This window comes from Rhinichthys klamathensis, unplaced genomic scaffold (genome assembly GCF_029890125.1).
Source record: "Rhinichthys klamathensis goyatoka isolate OS25496 unplaced genomic scaffold, OSU_Roscu_1.1 h1tg000003l_1, whole genome shotgun sequence".
NCBI classification, from domain to species: Eukaryota; Metazoa; Chordata; class Actinopteri; order Cypriniformes; family Leuciscidae; genus Rhinichthys; species Rhinichthys klamathensis.
This window is the reverse complement of record NW_026606556.1, coordinates 3,579,406-3,601,279: the sequence shown is the minus strand read 5'-3', so window position 1 is coordinate 3,601,279 and position 21,874 is coordinate 3,579,406. Positions and strand designations below refer to the sequence as shown.

General features: G+C 39.6%; 1 protein-coding gene across 1 annotated transcript in view; it reads right to left on the bottom strand.

Moving 5' to 3' along the window:
- Nucleotides 1–12,664, bottom strand: part of micu1 (mitochondrial calcium uptake 1) — a 113,011-nt gene extending 100,347 nt beyond the window's left edge. The window contains exon 1 of the mRNA XM_056249709.1: nucleotides 12,501–12,664. The gene's annotated coding sequence lies outside the window, so the exon portion shown is untranslated. The remainder of the gene's footprint in view (nucleotides 1–12,500) is intronic.
- Nucleotides 12,665–21,874: the final 9,210 nt, after the last annotated feature.

Sequence of the window (21,874 nt, the reverse complement as noted above, 5' to 3'; positions counted from 1 at the left end):
TGTCCTTCATGCGAGACGAGAATCATTAAGCTGGCGGCGCCAAATATCAATATTTTAATTAATAAAATAAGCCGCTCTAAACAGATTTCCCTGCTCCCAGCGTCACTATTTGATGGCTCCTCGAGGTGGACCTCAAAGCATGAATGAGGGAAACGTGAACATAAGTTAACAAGCCTAACAATAAGGGTTTTTAACGGGATGGCGGACAGCTGTGTGAGTAAAATAATAGATGCCCCAGCCACGTTTAAGTCCAAAGTCTGGACGCACTTCGGCTTTCGTACCATTGATGGGACAAACAAAATCGACAAAGAGTAGCCTACACAATATACAGAAACTGCCTTTTCACAGTCATTTTGTCTTCATAGTTATACAGATATCGTGATGTATCATTATAGGATTGTCTAGCAATATATTGATAAACGCAGAATTGTTGTATCGTGATGGTATCGTAAAGTATTGTGAGGTACTACCCTGTGATTCCCACCCCTAATAGAGAGGACTGAGTGTCAAGATCAATAAGCCTCTTGAAATATAACATAATATAATTTTTTTTATAACAAGACAAGGTTGTACAATGTGATGTGGTCCGGCTCCCAAAAAATAAATCATTATTTGTCAACTTTTTACCTTGAAAAACATTTAAGACAATCGTATAGTTCATTGACCTCAACACATGCATTTCAATTTGACAAGTTTCTCTTTCTGGAAAACTGACCAAAAATATTGATGAGTTGTACTAACAAATACTTTTGTCCAATCAAATGCTCTCTCGAATGAGAATGTCCTTCCCTGTGAACATAACTATCAAGTAGATCATGGTTAAATAGGTACAACATAGGTTTCATTATCAACACAATGAAGGCTTCTTATGAAGAAAAAACGGGCAAATTGTAGGGGGGGGGGGACGACGTGGACGATTCTGAATCGATTCACAAATGTCAAAAATCGATTTTCAAAAAAAAAAAAAAAAAAAAAAAAAATTTTTAGATATACATATAATAACGTAATATTGGCGGAACGCCAAAGACGGAACTCTGAAGCGCGGAAGTGCAGTCAGTGGCCGGACCGTCTGTGGCGTGCACATAACAGAGACGCGATAGCGCGCGAGATCCAAACGCCCTCGTTAAAAGCTGACGTGTGGAAATATTTTGGCTTCTGAAGTTGAAGGGGGAAAGGAGCTGGACAGTCAAGAGCCACACTAGTTGTAAGCTTTGTAGAATAAAACAAAAATATTTCGGAAACACGACAAATATGAGAAGCCATATGACACGTTTCCACCCAAAGGAGGAAAACACTCGGCTGTAAGGGTCGTTGTTATATTATTAATTTACTACAAGCTAGTCCAGGTACACATTTATTTTCCTGTTGGTTCTTGGTAATGTTAATAAAATATATTGTACTTTAATTCTTTATAGGTCATTACTTTGTACTTTTAAAGCAAAGTATTTATAGTCACACACACACACACACACACAAAGATTCAGATAATCGAATCGCAGCCCTCTGAATCGTAATCGAATCGAATCGTGAGGTGCCTAGAGATTCCCACCCCTAGCAAATTGTGTAAGATAATATATGAGATGCCATGCCAAGTGCCTCATTTAGACAGATTACCATTGCTTTCCTTAACATTAACCTTCACAGTTCATGGAGATTCAATTGAGTGGTGAGTGTGATAATACAAGTTAGTCAAATAACAGCAGTTTTTTAAGGCAATAAAAATGACAGATTATGCAGATGCTTAATGACAGTTCATAAGGTTTCAAGTTTATCCACACATCAGAGAAAGTTATATGCAAAGCCTTTACACTTTAAAATATAATATTAACTAACAGAACATCAGCATTCTTTTCAGAAAGCTGAATTATCCACAAGTGATGTTCTGTGAAACAGGAAATTTGATTCTTAGTCGGCTCCATTACACTTGGTCTGTCTTTCCAAAACAGCTTAAAACGTGTTAGCTAGGTTGTATTCTGGACAGTAATTCAATTTATACAGGTTTGGAACAACTTGCGGGTGAGTAAATGATGACAGAATTATAATATTTGCGTAAACAATCCCTTTAACTAAAGTATACAAATGTAAGTATAGCCTTGCTCAGACTGTCAGTCCAAATTAGGGCTTCACGATTAATCGCAAAAAAATAACATGAAATCGCACTTAATCAGATTTGGCGTATTGCGATTATTAGCAAAGGCTGCGATTATTCTTTATGCGCAGCTTGTCAGTGAAGCACGGCTCTGTGATCAATGGTAAACGCTGCTCTATCTGAAAGCACTGTGAGTTTGAGTCGCTTATAACGTGCATTTGAAAAAGCAACACGTCAAACATCTTCCCAAACATGAGAAGCATTTATGAACCTCTTGTCCAACAAAAGACAACATTTAATAACATGTTTTTACTTCAAACTCACTTCATAACGACAGTCGAGCATCCTTCTTTGAGATGATTTGGCTTCTTACACAGAATAAGGCAGTCGTGTGTTTATTAGTCATGTTTAATCAATCAAAGCGTTTCAATCTTCTGTTTATTCAGCTACAGATAGTATGATGCCCATAGGGATTTCCTGGAATGATGTGTTATTTACTTCTGCAGTGTATATTTGGAGATTCTGTGAGCCTTTGCCAAATCGTATTCGGTTTCATTTCGATTAATCGTGCAGCCCAAGTCCAAATCCGTTTTTTGTGCATATCCGATTAAAATCCGATCAGATTTAGCAAGTGTGAACAGCAACAACAAAATTTAGTTTTACAAATCCGTTTCGAGCTACATTCATATGTGGTTTGAAATCACATTTCTGGAAATCTGTTTCAGTCTGACCACTTGGATCAGATTTCGCATGGTTTATGTGACTTAGTGTCACGCCACATAAAATGTAAAGTCAGACGTCGTTATAGGAAACATGCTGAAAGTCACAGAAGAAAGGTTGTGTTGTTGCAAAGTGCCAGACGAGTAGAAAATGACAATATAACGGAGACATGTTTTGAAACCGGCAGAGACGACAGAGAGTGGCATGTATGATTTACTCACTCTCCTATCATTCCAAACCCATATGTCTTTTTTTTCTTGAATTACAAAATATGATAATTTGCTTTAAAAGAGTATGATATGGACTACTCTTAAGATGCTTTCATGGTATTTTTTGTTTATTTTTTAAATGGATCTCTTGTGAAAAAGAAGTGTGCTCAATTGTATTGAATGTTCGCCTGGGGTGTACTTCAAATGAAAAGTATAGTTTAAAAAAGTATTTCCAGATAAGATAAATGAAAAAAGGCCACTTAAGTGAACTTAAAGAGAGTACAATATCACTGGAAAAAGAAGGGTTATGATCAGGTTTCAGCGCTGGAGAGACATTAGCAGGAAGGCCTGAAAACAGGCGGAGAGGTTGCATTGTTTCTGCTCCATACTGGAGAAATATTGGCTTTGCTGTTTCACAGAACCAAGATATGCTGTTGTTGTAATGTTAGATATAGTAACAGTTTTGAGTGTCATTGAAGCATTATTTGCTGATAGATTATTTTATAATAAAGAGACATCCACTATTGCATTGCATTTTGGGGGCAGAGCAATGAAGTGTGTTTGTTTGGATTTTTTTCAAATAGTAAGTGTTTCTCAGAAATCGAAATGTTGTTGAGTCCAAACAATATTGTACCTCACTCACTTTCTTTGTACTAACAAAACCCTAAGACATTTTTCAAACTATAATTTTTTTGTGTGTTTCACAGAAGGAAATTTGGCCGATAAGTAAGGCCAATTATCTCAATGTTTTAAAAAGCAGCCTGAACATTCAACAAAACATCTCTTTTTCTGTACCACAGAAGAAATAAAGTTACAGGGGATTGGAAGCACACCAGCCCACTGACAGGAAAAACTTTGTAACATTTGAGATAAACTGCAGTTATTTTGTGCCCATTTGGTTGAGCATAATTCCTCCATGGGTTTGAAACGTTGAGATTCCCAAACTGTTCTATTCAAAGAGAACTATTTAACCTTGCTTCTCTGCAATCTACAACAGAAAACAGACTGCAGCAGTCTGGGATTTCACATATCTAGTGGCAATCTGGTATCAGCTTCTCTCTATGCACCAGTGAACAGCCACAAGCCTCTCAGATAAGGTTCTGCCAGGGATTGCACCAACAGGAGACATCAGGGCCAACTTCACAGGCAGCCGAGGACTAACTTGACTAAGGACCAACATTGTTCCCTATCTGTCAGTCACTTCGATGTGGTGTTGATGGCTGCACTTGGGAGCCCCAAACACCTCTGATACTTTGAAAAAAGGCCAAATAGAATTGGCAAGTGAAATTTGCATGGCACTCCCTCGCACATACAAGTATAAAAGGGAGATGGCGTGCATCACTCATTCAGATTTGTTCTTCGGAGCTGAGTGAGTGTCATCTCTCTACATGAGCTAATTTTATTCACCTCTCGGAGAAGAGAGTTGCTAATGTTAAGCCACTTTTCGGTCTGTCTCCAAGCATTGTCTCCTGATGTCCTGATATCCTGTCTCCAAGGATAAGTGCAGAGAGAGTTCCCCCGGGCACTTTAGGAACATAAAAAGTAGCTTTCCTCTAAAAGAGCAAACACAGACGTAGAGCGTCTTTTTAAAGATGCCATTCTGCCTGAGTTTCTGAATGCAGTCGATATCTTTCCACCTCAGACGGTCTCAAGTGTTTGGGTCTCACCCACACTGAGACAGCATTTGTGGATGGCACATGTCCTCATTGCGAGAACATGACAATGGTATCGTTGCCGGATGGAATCTTCCCAGACTCCCGTCCATGGCCTATAAGTTTACTTTGTCTCTAACGGCGAAGGCTTACAGTGCAGCTGGACAGGCTGCCTCCGCCCTGCATCCCATGACCATCCTGCAGGTCCATGAGGCCAAAGCTCTAAAAGAGCTGCACGAGGTTAGTCCTGAGCCAGGACTGATGCAGGAACTGCAATCGACTTCACTCTCCGAGCGACGCAAGTCACGGCGTAGGCTCTTAGCCAGGCGATGTCCACCACGGTGGTCCAGGAGCACCATCTCAGGAGTGCCACCTACAGGCCACAAGGTCGTCTGCTCATCGCCGAGGGTGTCCGCCTGCGGCTGCCACATCAGCTCTGCTACAGCCCGGACTCACAGTCAACACTCCGCTTCACCGCCCCACTGCAGGTACCTCAAAAATGATCATTCCTCTAGTGCCGCTCATGCAAGTTTGTCCCTCCAGCCGAGATGAAGGTTTTCGACAGCCCTTACTTTATTGTACCAAAGAAAGGCAGTGGGTTGTGACCAATCTTAGACCTGGACTTTTGAAATAAGCCTTGCAAAAGCTCCCTTATAAGATGTTAACGCAGAAATGCATTCTGACATGCGTTCGCCAACAGGATTGGTTCACTGAAGTATACGTATTTCCAAGTCTAGATTTTTCCTCGACACCAAACGTTTCTCCGGTTCGCTTTCGAGGGTCAGGCATACCAGTACAAGGTCCTCCCTTTCGGGCTGTCCGTTATCTCGTGTCTTCATGAAAGTCGCAGAGGCTACCCTTGCCCCGTTAAGGCAAATGGGCATTTGCATTCTCAACTACCTCGACGACTGGCTGCTCCTAGCTCACTATTTGACGCCAGGCCAAGTACTCGTGATGCATGCACTTTTTAGGTCAGCCCATATACTTGGGCAAAGTGCACTAATATAGTGATTCCCTGATGGTAATCCCATGTGATGTCTTGTCCCTAACAGTAAACCCGTGTCTTTCCCTAGGCAAAGCTCCATTTAGGAGAAAGAGCACTTCCGTTAATTTTTAAGAACGTTAATTTTGGTTTGCACAGCTGTGAGCTTTTTTTTTTTTTTTTTTTTTATAAAAGAAAAAGTTCAAAAAGACTAGCTGAATCGGCCTATTCCCATGATAAGTACTGTCCTCTCTGTCCCCACATGACACGAAGGACTACACGGCATACATGGGGCATTGGGTAGGTTACGATGTTGTATAGCCCGAATGGGAGAAAAAAAACGTCTAGCTACGTCAAAAACACATTATGTGGAAACGGCCCCATGCGGTTTCTCCCGTTTTGTTGTTGCCAGAATATCCAAGGCTCAAGTGGTAAAGGCACAGCCTTCTTCTGAGAAGTGGGGTGGGGGGCTTATTTGCATTTCAAGATTCATAAACATGAAAATAGTGTTTTTGCTTCCATTTTGGGCATAGTATAATAAATTAGCTGAGGGGTATTTTGAGCTGAAACTTCAGACACATTCTGGGGACTTGAGACTTATATTACATCTTGTAAAAAAAAAGGCACAATACATCCCCTTTAAATGTTCAAAAAACACATATGTTTTTTCATATACTGTATTACTGCAGCACCTCTATTCTCCAGAGTGCTCTGATTGGCCTGGCCTGCAGACCCATTGCGATTGGCAAAACACCTCAAACATTTGTCAGAAATATAATGCCTTGACCATAATCACAAGCTTCATCTTCCAAGGCTTCTCAAGCATCTGTAAAAACAGTTAAAATTGGCATTGGTTTTACTATCAGTTCAAGCCCAAGTCGGATTCTAAAAATGCAGATGATCAAGCCAATCGATCGGAACCAACTTTGCAAGCATGACATGAGCAGAGATACAGTGGTAAGTGGTCTTTGCGTTGTACTCTCCCAGGTTCAAGAAGCTGTCCTCTGTAAAATGTGCTGTGCACAAGCAAACATTTGGGTTGTACTGCTCAGGGCCAGCTTTATAAATAAATCTTAATAATTGATTCCTAATTTCATCCATTCGGAAGGTCAAACAAAGGGGTTTTGATTTTGCATTGAAACACAAAGCGTCTCCACTAGGGCTGTCAAAATGGCTGAAATATTAGCAAAATTCGAATTATATTCAAATTCTAAAGGCAATAGAGAAAAAAAGTACTGTATTGTCTCCTATGCCCACAAGAGGGCGCAAGCAAGGGCAATAAGCAAATATAAACCAAATCAAGCATTGCGTATTTTATTGAAATTAAATGACATTTACTTTACAGTGCATTAACTTTTCAAACAATTGTTCTTAAATAAAAAGTAATTTCCTTACTGTGCATGTAAGGAAAATTAGATAACAAAAGTGCATAAAACTGTGTAAGTTCATCAGTAACCTGAGAAAACGCGCTTCAACAGACAGCGTAATGTAACGTTACGCCTACTACATGAACACAAAATAGCAAACTGCCATTCAGAAACAATCCACTACTAACTACACATCTACATATTATGTTCGTCAAAAACACCAGAGGGTCAACTTGATCTGCAGCGAGTCCTGAGCGCTTTTTGTTGACAATGTTTCCACCTGACCTGATGAAAACACAATGCTCAGCTCTGACCCAATGTGCCAGGTATGGTCACGTATGTCTTTGCCAGCTGCGCAATATGTGGATACATACACTTTTTAAGATGTTTTGGTGTAAGCAAGATTCTCTTTTACCGCCATTTTTCAAATTAACAACGCAGCTGAACCACGCTGTATACGGGATAAGTTAACAAAAACAAACTGCATCAGTTACGTCATCATCATCATCATGTCTTGCGCGACACTTGACACCAAAGATTCGAATGCACGTTTTTTTTATTATTCGAATGTACTTTTTTTTTTTATTCGATGAATATTCGAAATTTGCTTTTTTATTTGACAGCCCTAGTCTCCATGACATGACAACAACAATATAATTCACTGAAGCATTGCCTTTCTTTGCAAATGCCTTTGGATGGGAATTATTTCTAATATGCCTCATTGTCACGTAGACGTTTGCGGAAGTAGCCTAATATCTGGACTTCGATCGAAGCGGTTTAGGCAGGTCTGGAGCTGTTCTCTGTTAGATAGAATAAATTCCTTTGTGGTAGACTATGAGCTCTGTAACTTTACAGATTTTATACATTCACTTACATGTAGATACATTACACTAAAAGAAAATATATTTAAAAGCATCATCTGACCCCTTTAGTAATGAATTGCTTACTATAAATTTCATTCATTATTTTTAAATAACTTTGGGCTCCAATTATATCAAAGCCAAATCATGATGGCTTAAAGAAGCTGAATGAAATTAGTTTATATAAAGTTAAAACAGACTGAACAAAACTGGGTCATAGACTAATCAGTCAAGCTGATTAATAAGATGCTATGTTGGTGTTATTGCATGTGCTAATAAATGTCAAACAGTAGTCAATGGATAGTAAACAGTTTTTTAAATAAATGTTGGAATTTTGAGTAAATATGCTCTCATTGACAAATGCGGAATTAGTTCATGCGTTCATGACCTCAAGACTAGATTATTGTAATGCTCTACTGGGTGGTTGCCCTGCACGCTTAATAAACAAACTACAGCTAGTTCAAAACACAGCAGCTCGAGTTCTTACCAGAACCAGGAAGTATGACCATATTAGCCCGGTTCTGTCAACACTGCATTGGCTCCCTATTAAACATCGTATAAATTTCAAAATATTGCTGATTACTTACAAAGCACTAAATGGTTTAGCTCCGCAGTACTTGAGTGAGCTCTTAACACATTATAGTCCTTCACGTCTATTGCGATCTCAAAGTTCCGGTCAGTTGATTATACCTAGAATATCTAAATCGACTGCTGGCGGTAGATCCTTTTCCTATTTAGCACCAAAACTTTGGAACAGTCTTCCTACCATTGTCCGGGAAGCAGACACACTCTGTCAGTACAAAGCTAAACTAAAAACACATCTCTTTGACCTAGCATTCACATAATACATTATCAACTTCTATAATTCAATGTTAGGCTGCATAAATTAGGTCAGCCGGAACTGGGAACACTTCCCTTAAATCCTGATGTACTCATTACATCATAAGAAGAATGGCATCTACGCTAATTTTAGTGTCTTTGTTAATCCCGAGGTTTTCCCGCAGCCTGCCGGATCCAGGCCGTTTCCAGATCTGACGAAGGACCTTGGCCTGGACCCGATGACAATGCAGTGCTGAAGTGCCAACTAGCCTCTCCCTATGGAGGATCCCTATTAGGGCTGGGCGATAAAACGATAACGATATGTATCGCGATAGACACGTGATCGATATCAATAAAAAATGTGTTCGATAAAACGTTCGATATTTTTTTTCTTCGTCGGAAGAAACCACAGGTTGCGAAGCTTGGTTGCATTATCAAGGCACTCGCTCTCTGGTAACCTAGCAACGTAGGGAGTGACACGCTCAGGCAATCATGTAACGTGTCAGTTTGGTTGCGCCATCGTTGTCTCGTGCTGCTGGGTTCCTCTTCAGTAACCGGCGATTGATAAGCAGAAAATGAGTGTCCTTCATCTGCATGCAATGCAGGCTAGAATTGCGAAACATTGTTGGATAATTCGCTCTATTCGCGTTTGATGTGAACACAGCATAATGAACAGGCTGCGATGTCAAGATTGCAATGCTGGAGTGTGTGTGTGTGTGTGTGTGTGTGCGGCGCGCGCGCGCGAGAGAGAGAGAGAGAGAGAGAGAGAGAGAGAGAGAGAGTAGGCACGGGCGCGAGAGAGAGAGACACGCGGGCGCGATCGAACAGTGGAGACATAAAAACATACTCCGTCATTTTGTTAATACAGGACATCATTCAGTCTGCAAAGTGTTTACTTATATTTGTGTAGGCCTATACTCGCAATAAAACACAACATTGTGCTTCTGTCACACTGTATTTCTTGTCAAACTGTAACCTACAACTGTCACACACCGTTTTAAAAGCAAAACATATTTATCCAACCCCTTTGTAAAACAGTCTGTGTGTTCCATCTTTTGGACATTCATCATATCGCATTGGTTTTCATTTCTTGTCCTCAAAACAGAGCACTATGTTTATTTTTAAGTTACACATTGATTAAAAAAGAAAGTGAAATGTGTTGGTAGATTATTTTATACGGAAATCAATTATTTATAATTCTGATGAGAATAAAGTTAGGGTTAATTAAAATTAAGGAAAACAAATATATTGATCTGAAATATAGCAAATTAATTTTAAATTCATTCAGGTACAATTACCAAACATATCTCATATCTATCTTTTTATTAGTTAATAAACCAATTATATAAAACTATTATCAGTGCACTATAAATAAACTGGTTCTATGCCTTTATTAATAAAACTTATTTAAAAAATACAAGGCTTAAGACATTTATAAAAATGCCTTCTATATTTCTGTTTTGCTTTTCACTCCATTGTACCGAAATCGTACCGAACCGTGATGTCTCAAAAAAAAAAAATCAAGCAGGGGGCACATACGATCACAAACCCCCACCACCCACGTCCCGCCGCGCCACTGTCACCTTTTTTACTCTGAGGAGTTTGCAGGTCTGATTGTGAATTTAGACTTATGTTTACATTTTAATTATTTGAGTTTTCCATGGTTGTGTTGACATTTCTGTCTTGGGATTGTAATCAGAGGAAGGTTAAGTTTAAAATAAAAAAATTTAAATGTAATATATTTTTTCTCCTGGTCCTTATTTTAAATGGGTCATAAAAAAATCAATAATTATCGATATCGACCGATATGAAACACTGATATCGTGATACAGTTTTCAGCCATATCGCCCAGCCCTAATCCCTATTCCACTCTACAGATAAAGCGTTGTGGAAATTAGGGTTCACGCACCAACCCCGAAGTGATAAAATAAAATAAAATTCTGTATCAAAATTTATAGGCAAGACAAGTAGTTTGTTTCGGCATGGTTTGTGGGAATTACAAACCTGCGCACATATATTCAAACACACATAACTATAGAATCCATTCTTAATGCGCATAGGAACGCCATCAGCGTTTATCACAAGTTCGCGTTTATAGTCTGTTTAGAGAGAACGGTGTCATCTTAGCGGCCCCTAATTTAAAGGTTCTCTAAGCGATCCTGGGTGACGTCACTTCTTGACGTTCGAACTATTGTCAAACAAAACGGAGGCTAGCTAGACCCTCCCTCCTCCTCATCCGCACACTAACCCCCCAAACCACACCCCCAAACCCTTCTTGTCGGTCATTGGCTGGAACAGTTTGTTATGTTTTGGGGAGCGGGTCGCTGCAGTTTGTTTTTGGTGCTGTTTGTGAAGCATGAGCTGTCTACAGAGATCGCGTTTCTTTACAGTGTGTTCAGGGGACAGGCAGCCAGCGGATAGTGAGGAGATGTTTGCTGTATGTGACAAAAAATGTTTTGGCCTAAAAAACACATGACATCGCTTAGAGCACCTTTAATAACAAATGATCATTTCAACGGAAATGAATCAATCAAAACTTACTTTAGCTGGAAAATAACATTATTCAAGAACCGCTATAAAACCAAACCAATCTCTGTTACCTTAAATTATATTAAGTTTATCTCTGTAAATCTGCTTTGAAACAATCTACATTGTTAAAAGCGCTGTATAAATGAGGATGACTTGACTAAATATTAATAAGCATTTATAGCATCTCAGTTTTTTTTGTATTTCATTTGTGGTTATTAAATTCTATAATGGATAATAGCATGATATCAGTGATTGCTTTAATAATAAAAATTTAAATTTAATTTTTTTTAAAAGCCTGTATATGTCAGCAAAAGCCTACAAAATACCCCTTGATTTTACCCCTGTTCTCTTCACTGAATATAAAGCCCTTCATAACTTTAAAAAGAAAAATTGTAATCTATACTTTTATAAACCCAGAACAAATGTAAGGATATACTGCATTATAACAGGGCAGGATAACATGTATAAAAAGTTCAAGTTTTAGCTACATTATGACAGTAAAGGAAAACATAATAACATAACAGTCTATAATTTTCGACTGGTAAAATAAAAAAAAATATTGTCTATCTGAGAAAGTATCTCATCATTTTATATGCTATCATTTTGACCCTAAAATCGTTAACTTGTGGCAATGAGTTCTCCTACACGAAAGTTACTGTAACCTCTAAAATACAACGTAAACAAACCCAACACATATAACTGTAAACACAAAAAAAGTAACATGGTATTACCATGAGATATGATATTCATAACAGACAAGTCAGCACTATCTGAACAAAAATGCGTTTGTCAACAAGACTGCCAATAATGCCTTTTAATGTGGTGGGGCAAACGACGACGACACTGCTTTACAAAAACATAAACAGGGTCATAGGCAAATATTAGTCTCTTATCAACATGGACACATTATAGAAGCTTTAAAATACCGAGAGCCAGCATATGAGCCAGCAATATATGAGCCAGAGTTTATGATGAGCTTTAGCATGTGGATGAGCAGAGGCGTTGCGCAGCTGGAGCATTAGCATCAGCTACACAACGAGTGCAGCTATAACTGCTTTCTTTTCAGTGATAAACTATAAGACGTCATTCGACTGCATGGCTATTTGTAATTATAGACCTTTCAATTGTAGTATGGTCATGCAGGTACGATTAGTCAAGTACAGACAGCCCACCTATCTGAAGACAGACTGACTCTGGCTATATTCGCTATCCCCTGTGGCTTTCTGTCTCTGTCAGTGGTGTTAAAAGTGATCGGGTCTCTAATCATACTCACTCTGACACTTCAGGCGATCTCAGTTAAAGTCCTTTAAGGAAGATATTTTCAGTGAAAGCTTCAGATTCCCCTCCGATTCTCCTTTAACGTGAATAGCGTCCAATTTCTAATGAAGTTCCGCGTCTACGGAGGCCGAACACAAACATAACCCAACATAAACGTCAAAAGAGCCTCCTCCTTCTATCGTCTCCTTTGCTGGACCTCCCTTCTGTTTGTAAACACAGGTTTTCATGGGCGAGGTCGAGTTTTTGTATACGTGTTATATAATTAGAGTTTTATACAATTAAGAATCAATACTTTAAAAAGTGTGATTAAAAGATAGGTTCATTGCAAGTAAATAGATTGACACCTTTTTTGATTATTATAGATCACAAAGTATATGTGCAATTGTATTCTTTGTGGTGACAATGTATACGTGAATTTGGTAATCATACAGTAGCTACCATGTCAAAAAAAATACCTAAAATAAATTTACCAAAAATACCAAAATGTTGGGGTTTTGTGTGCAAACTTTATTCTATCCCCGCCTTAACCCTTACAGAAAACATTTTTACATGTTCAAAGTACAAAACATAATTTAGTATGATAAACTCTTTTCCTCATGGGTGTTGCAGAGACCATTCCCCCCCCACCCCCCCCCCACACACACACACACACAATGTAGGGAATACATGGACCACATTCCCACACACACACACTTACTTCACTATTAGTGAGGACATTGCATAAACTTCATATATATATATATATATATATATATATATATATATATATATATATACATATAAAACTTTAACTTTAATATATAACTTTTTTTTCCAAAGTTAGCCACTCAGCATTTTAACTGGTCACAATTTTGACATCGATACCATGGGAAAAAACTGCCATATAGATATTTTTAATATTATCCCATAATTTGTTAGCCGGTATATTAGGCTGCTGTCACTTTAAGACCTGACGCACGGACCCATTATACTGATTTATATAGCCAATATACTGTACTTGTCTTATGTGCGTGCACTTTGGGTGTGAGCACAAAATCTGCTGGAATGAGTAAAATTATGCTTAATACGTGCCATTCCGTGCCGAAATTCGAGCCTGTAACAAAATTCCTGTAACACCAACAAATGTCAACTCGCTGTCGGAGAGATTAGAGAGCGAGAACGCGCAGCTGGTATGCATCCTGTGAAAGCGTTTCAGATATTTCAGGATTGATATGTATCGAAAAATCTATATTTTTGACAACACTAGATTGCACTTAGTTTATTATTTCAGATGCCCTTTTAAAAGACTAAAATTTATAAAATGTATATTATATAAAATTCAACCAGCCAAAGTAGCTAGTAGGAGTGTCTGCCTTACACGCCACCGCCATATACACATACATATTTGCTCCACCTAAACACAACCCTCACAGAGGCATGTGCAAAACACTAGAATTAAATAAAAACATGTTTTGGCCAAAGGGATGGTGATGGGAGGATGACGACCGACGGAGGTGGAGCCGATGGATCCCCGGGCACAGACGGAGAGCTGATGAACTTGAGCAACACTGCTGGCACTGGAGACCTAGGTGGGTGACGACAAAGTCCTTTTAGGCAAGTCATGCCACTCGGCCGCCATCTTGGCAACGCCTCCGGGCAGCTATTTCGGACTAACAAGACCAGGCTCCTATCTAAATGAATGGGCAGAGAGTCAGAACTGCACTTTCACTGGTCACCGGGACATAAAAACTGCATGTATAGAAACAGCAGTAAAATATGATAAAAATCGCTGAAAAAGTTTGATGACTTTGCCCCAAAATAAGGTTTAAAACGCCTTTTCCCCCACACACTGTAAAAAATATTTTAGCAATTTAGTTATTTCAACTTATTTTTTTGTGTAGAGATAACTAGATTGTCCAGACAACAAGAAATTTTAAGTTTTCTTGTCCTCAACTTATCGAAATAAGTTAGTTAAACTAAAAAAACCCATGCAAAAAGATAACACAAAATAATGAGTTAAGTTTTTTTACAGTGCAGGTTATACTTTTACTACGCATGCGCAAGGGTTCTCTCCCTCTCTCTCGTGCGCGCGCTACACAGTTTGAAGCACAGTACTCTTGCTCGCTCACTCTAGATTCCGGGAGATTTGAACTAATTTGCGGGCATCAGGGAGCCGCTATCAATCTGCGGGAGACTCCCGAAACTTCCGGGAGACTTGGGATGTCTGATTTTTACACAACTCACACATACACTGCATATCAAATCTGCCGCCTTTTCAAACAGTAACGTATTTTCCGCTGTTCCAAACCTCAACTGTGCGCATGCGTCAGTGGAACCAGACGATAGGTTTAAATGTTTCTCGGCTTGACTGTTAAAAGCAGACGATTGGCTTTCCAGCTGGAGGGGCGGGACATGTGCAGACAACCGCCATCTTTGGCGTTACGGGTTTTCCCTATAAAGTTGTATTAAGGATTGAGGAAGTGGCATGTCTCTATATAAATAGTCTCTGGTGACGAGCATTTGAGGAGGAGACTGAGTGCCCGAGGACTGAGGCGGAGCCCGAGAGAAGGAGGAACCCGCTAGCTGTAGGGGTGGAGAGACTGAGCGGAGGGGAAGGCTTGCAAGTCTGTGACGGAAGTAGACTAACGATTGACCAAGGGTCGCCGCAAGGTCGAGGGTCTCTGGTGGAGCCTAAGGTGGGAGAAGCCAAGGCGAAGCCGACAGGTCAACGGGCCGAGGTGGAGCAAAGAGATCAGAGGCTGGAGGCGGAGTTTTGCCACGCGCTGTGGCTTCGCGTCACAGCAGAGGCGGGGCTAAAGGACTGTCTGAGCTTTGAGGTGAAGGTGCTTAACGAGATCAATGACGGAAATTCCAATTCCCAACAGGTTAACAAAAAAGTCTAATTCAGAACAGACAATTAATACCAGGTGGGATAGGGTGGGAGGCAATATAAACCAGTATTCCCTCTGTTGCTGATCACAACCCAGGTCAGACGCAATCTGGGGAACCGGCTCCGGGGCGATGGTCAGCGCTGTCCCTTCCTCATCGGGCTCTGATTCACGCATCGCGGCAGGCGGTCGCTCTCCGTCTGCGGGGGGCTCTCGCAAAGTCTCCGTGGTTGAGGGTGGTGGTGGGCTGGGCTCTGGATCTGGCTGTATCCTGGATCGTTGACAGACACTCTCTAGACATCTGATGATGGCTTCCCTCCACCTCCAGTCAAGTCCTGTGTCTGGGAGGTCTACAGGGTGGTGTTAATTGGCCCCGATCCAGAACAGCAATTTGAGGGTCTCGTCATCATATGGGCAGGTGATGGCAAGATGGTAGAAAAGTTCAGTGAAAACAAAAAAGTCAACACCCTTTTGGGCAAGCTGCAAACTTTGTTGCAAAATACATTTTTAGGTCCGGTGTTCTGTTAGAAAGATGCGTACAGACAGATGAAGATCAGGAATAACATTCAAAGGCAGAGTTTAATAACATTCAAAACAGCTAATACAGACAAGTGCTAACGCAAATGAGACTGGACAAACACTGAGTGAAGGTGAGGGACTTAAATACACATGGTGATGAACTAAATGAAGAACAGCTGTGATGATTAGTGTCCATGGAAACTGATGAGAGGCAGGAAACAACAAAGGAACACATGTGACTAATGAAAACAACCTAAAAGTCCATGATAAGGAAACTAAGGGTATGTTTACACAACACCGATATGCTAAATACTGAGAAGTTTTTCCTTTGAGTTTTCCGCGTACCGACGACTTCATTGGCAAAACGATCCCCATTCACACGGATCCGCGAAAACGAATAAAAACGCTATATTCTCCTGCCAGGCCATTAGATGGCGATGAAACACTGTAGACTGAACACGTAATATGCATATGAATGACGTCATCGTCTTCGGAGACTCCATGGGTGCTTCTCATTTCTTATTTGTGCATCCTCGTTTCCTTTCCTCGCTTCCTTTCCTCGCGTCTCAGCTCCGCCCCCTGTAGGACGCGAGGGAAGGCTGCAAGGAAAAAAAATGAGGACGGAGGAATTGAATGAAAGCTTTTTTATACATTGGAATACTTGATCACTCGAACGTCACTTCACTGCGTCATCAGCAGTGCTCAAAGGATCTGCACTTATGTTGTTAAAGTTTGTTTATTTAAGAAATTCATAATAAATAATAATAAAGCAAGATACCTTGTTGAAATATGTGAGTTGTGTGGTTTATGTAAACTACAAAAGTAAAGTATAAATTCAAATGATTGTGACAGATGTGAAGGGGGAGGAGAATTGATACGTGTGTCACGTTTAGTCGATAAAACTCTTCCGCAAAGGGTACACCTGTGTATCCTCGCTCATAGCTCCTCTGGAAGCCTCCTCACTCCTCGATCCTCGCCTCCTCGCGGTGCAATTAGAGAATTGAGATGTCCTTCAAGATGGCTGAGCTCGATCGGTTTCCGGGTCATAGGATGGAGAAGCACCCAATGAGATTCCATTTTAAAACCTGTTTTCAAATGTTTGCATTTTCAGGCACCCAAAACGCTGTTGCTGTGTAAACGAACGGCAAAAACGCATATAAGTTTAGCAATTTTAGTTGAAAACGGTCTCGTGTAAACATTTCCTAAAAATAAACACAACTGAATAAGTGTGACTCCTATAGACTAACCTGTCTGTAAAACCATGTTTTTGTTTTTGTCTTTGTTGTGTTGTCATAAAAGGTCCATCACCCTGCTGAAAAATCCAGCTAAACCAGCTTCGGATGGTTGCTACATGGCTTTTAACTGGTTAAAGCTGTTTGTATAGTCACTGGGTACATAATACTGTAGGTTGATCAACTGGACAACCAGCCAGAGGAGCCCAAGTCAAGCTGGGTAAAGCTAGACCAATAGGGCTAGTCAATAGGGCTAGTTAGCATGTTCTAAAATACAGCCTTGATTAGTTGACCAGCTTGACAACTTTAGGATGGTTTGACTGGACTTTTCCAGCAGGGCCTGGACATAAACACTTACATTTTTATGTTCACATGGTGTTGGCATTGATACTTGATTCAGCTGACTGATTTAATTTTCTCTTCGAGATGTCTGGCAGCCTCACCGCAGCTGGAGATGGCTCAAATTCAAAAGTGTATGCCCAAAGCACAGAACATAAGAGCTGGGGACAAGAAATAGGCCACATTTTTGAAAGTTTTTTTTCCCTACATCTTTGAAGTTGCTGAGTTCTATTAATTCCTCTTTCTTCAGCCCTCCTCTTTTTCTCCGTCCCTTATTTCTTCCCTGCTTCTCGATATATAATTTGTATCACACACACACACTCCCTCTGCAAAATAGATCGTCTTTGGCAAATTTCCTCTCTGGATCAACCAACCGTGAAACAGGATCTGAGCAGGCTTAGGTGCATAGAGTATCAATCTGCGAACTGATCTATTTTGGACGGTCTTGAATCTTTTGAAGTTAAATGTAGCTCTATAATTTAGTCTGTGTGAAGCTTGGCTTTGTCACCAGGTTATAATTGTTGCCACTGCACGCTAAATGATTAGCCACTGTTAGCATGCAAGGTCCAGTTATATATACAAGTTAAACACAAGAGCAGCAACAACTGCAGGTCCATTAATCTAATAATGCTTGTCAAAGAGTGATAAATCAACATTTTTATCCATGTTTATTTGCGCTGAAGTGCACGATTTTCCCCCCTCTAACCAGTTACGGTTAAACCCCGCCCCATAGCACGATTCTAAAAATGTAATCGGTCAGGTCAATCACTGTGCTGACCCCAATTATAGTCTTCTTCTAAAAGCTGGCTAAACAAACCTTTAGCAGATACACTATTTTTAAATCTCTCTCCTTGAAAATTAGCCAAAAATACTGATACAATTTGATTATGCAAATGTTTGTCCATTAAAAATCTCTCTGGAATGAGAATCTAATACTTCCTCACTCTGCCTAGCAATAGCAAGTCGCAAATCTTTGTTTTGCCAAGGTTTTTTGACCTAAACTTTGACCTTTCTACGTCAGTTAGCAACTTCCTTTGTCAGTAGTAAATAAAGCAACACAAGAAATAAATGAGCATTCATTAAACAATGCCATCAAGTATTTAAGAAACTTTTCATATTATTATCAAGGTTGAAAACAGTTGTTCTGCCTAACGTTGTGCATTTTTTTCTCAGGATTCTTTCAGAAAGTTCAAAAGAACTGCGTTTGTTTCCAGTATTTCATCGCCAGCTAGTCACCGGTGGTACAGTCGTTCATGATGTGTAAAATTGAGTAACTTACAACAATATTTAAATTCAAGTCTATTTCAGTCTATGTCATTGATCTGTTAAGTGCACTGCATAGCATATCCAATTTCTCTGCTGTCAGATTGTCAGAATCTCTCTCCTTATCAGCGAGGACTTCTAAATGGCTACTTTAAGTCAGAATAAAACATCATGTTTTATTGTTCACTGAAAAAAAATCTGCACGCAAATCCATCTTTATTACAATAGACCTATTCAGATCATACGCCTACAGCATGACCGAACTAGCCATATTGGCGGCATATGTGTCCTCATCTCTTTTGTTTTTCATCCCTTTCAATGTTTTTTTTTTTTTTATATCACAGGAAAATGCGTGACAACAATGACAGTATCATGTCTGTTTAATTTCTGAATGTAAATAAAGTGTTTATCAGTGTTTGAGGAGGTTACTTCGAAACATATAGCTTGCCAAGCCACTAATTTCATCCACAATGAAAAAAGTAGATAGCTAAAACATACCAAAAATTCATTTCAAAGTGAACTATCCCTTTAACTATGGAAGCTGGTTTCTTCCTCAAAATAAAAAGGTAGAATGACTTTATATTTCACAATTCTGACTTTTTTCTCACAATTGCAAATTTATATCTCACAATTCAAACTTTTTTCCTCACATCTGCAAGTTTTATATTTCACAAATGCAATTACATTTTATATATTTTAAAGTTAGATTTTTTTTGCATTTGCGAGTTTATATATTGCAATTCTGTTTACATATCTCTAATTTTTGTGTTATAGCGCTAAAAGGTGATATAAATTCAGAATTGCAAGGGGAAAATAGTCAGAATTTTGAGATAAAAAGTCTGTTGCCTTTTATTTTTTTTTATTCTGTGATGAAAACAAGTTTCCATAGTTAACAAAACAGGTAAACTATACATTCTTTCGACTTAGGCCAAAAGGTAAGTAAGCAACCACCCAGATAACCTTAGAAACCGTCATGCACTGAAACAACATAGGACACCTTAGTAACCGCATAGTAATGACCACAACACTGTGGCATTGTGGCAGTGACTTTGGCATCACTTACAATTTCTTTCAGAAAATCTAGTTTCTAAATGATTTATTTTAACCATTATTATTTAACAGTTTGTTTGGAAGCTGTCATAACATTGACAATACAGATTATTTTTGTTGTTACCCTAAAAGACAGATGAAGTGCATACAAACAAACTGTAAACTCTGTACAAAATTACGCACACACTTTTACCCCCTCCCCCAAAATGGTCAAAATACTTTGTTCTGCTTTCCTGGAAGAGAAATTTCTGCATGAGAAAAAAAAACTCATTTAGAGGAAATGGCCTTTTAAAGATATGTACTGTAACTGAAATGTAGATGCCAATAGATAAAGAGTAATGAAAAAAATCTGGTTTAAATATATATAAAAAAACAATGCCTGCAGTATCCTGTCTTTAACGGAGCTAGAAATCACCCCTTCACAACTGAAAACCCTGAAAAAGCAGAGCTCTGCAGATACTGGTGTCATAGAAGTCGAGACGATGTTGATGCTGTGGCTATCTGTCATCTGTGTGTGTGTGTGTGTGTGCATGAATGAAAGAAATGGACTCAGGTTACAAACTGTTAATCGAGTGTGTGTGATAGTTCCAACAGAACGAGTAATGCTGGTTCAGATTTCTACTTATCTTGTCCAGTCGTGTGTGTGTGTGTAATATTCTGCCATGCACGAGTCATCAGGTGTGGAGTCCTTTCGACTATGAGGAGTGGTGCATTTATCAGCTGCTGACAAATGTTTCCGTGTCGCTTTGGTTACCAGCCCTTATGTCCTCTCCTTAGACGTGACTGCGTTCCTGCAACATGACCATGAAATGGGCCGTTGAGTACTGAGTACTTTGTTTATCAATTTAAATTATATCAAATATTCCTTTAAAACCTTCCCAATTTTAAGCATTAATTAATCCAAACCACTTTGCCTCAGGTTGTCTATCTATCACTTAGGCCTGAAACTTTAATTTATAAAGTTTCTTTGGTTGCCTTGCAAGCACCACTCTTTCCTTCAGGAAATGCAAATCTAGTTCTTCGAATTCTTCTTCTCCACAATTAATTAACTCAAATCTTTTAACAAACAGACTCCACTCGAACTATGTCAAATTTGAGGATTTCTGCATTCCTGCAAATTTGCATGGGCAAAGAAATGTGACCAGTCGTCAGAGACTGACCTCTTGAACTCTTGGATGAATTCAAAGGGCACACAAAATTAAAGGCTCCCAGAAATCAAAATTTTAGTTTTTTATAGCTCTTAGTATGAATAAACTTGTCATAAAAACCGTAATGATAATTACACTTAAATATTTTCTTCTCAGCCATGTTAACAATTGTCCGCGAGCGAAATCTCCTCCCATCCGTTGTCTGATTGGCCTTTCGCAAGGTTAAAGTGCGTGGAGTCTGCATCTATGCGGGCTTTGCGGAAGACCGCTTCAAGGGTACAAAGGGGGCGCTGCTGAGCACACTTCAGGGCGTTAAAATGCTAAATAGGACGGCCTACGGACTCGTAGACTCGGCGAGCACGCGCAATTTAAGTCCACGAGACCGAAAGTCCGCATGAAGTGCGCCATTTGGGACAGGGCCTTGGTCTCACGTCCCGTTGAATAACATGGGGAGGCGGGGTTTATGACCTATACTAGGACCGGTCACTGGGGGGCGTTTGAGACGTTTTGGCTTCACTTTTGAGGGCTTGTGCGGCACGCTTGGTCTTGACTATGAATTTGCACATGGTTTGTCTTAAAGTATATTACAAATTTCACATAGACATATAAACAACATTAAAAGCTTGGTTTTCACCACAGGGGGATTAAAGCTGCATGATTTGCTGTTCAATTCCATAGCATCTGGTATATTAGCTATATTTGGTTTTTATACATTTCCATAAACTTTCAATAAAATATTACAATGAGAAAAATAGGGGGTTTGCGTCATGCATCTCAGTTAATTGATGACATCATTATAATATTTACATGCAGAATTGACATTTTGGCTGTGTCCGAAATCACCCCCTAAACCAGTAGCATGGGTAGGATTAGGGGTGGGTTTAGGGATCAGGGGCGGAGATGGGTAGGTTTAGGCATATGTAAGGTGGGAGGAGTTGGATCTGGATCCAA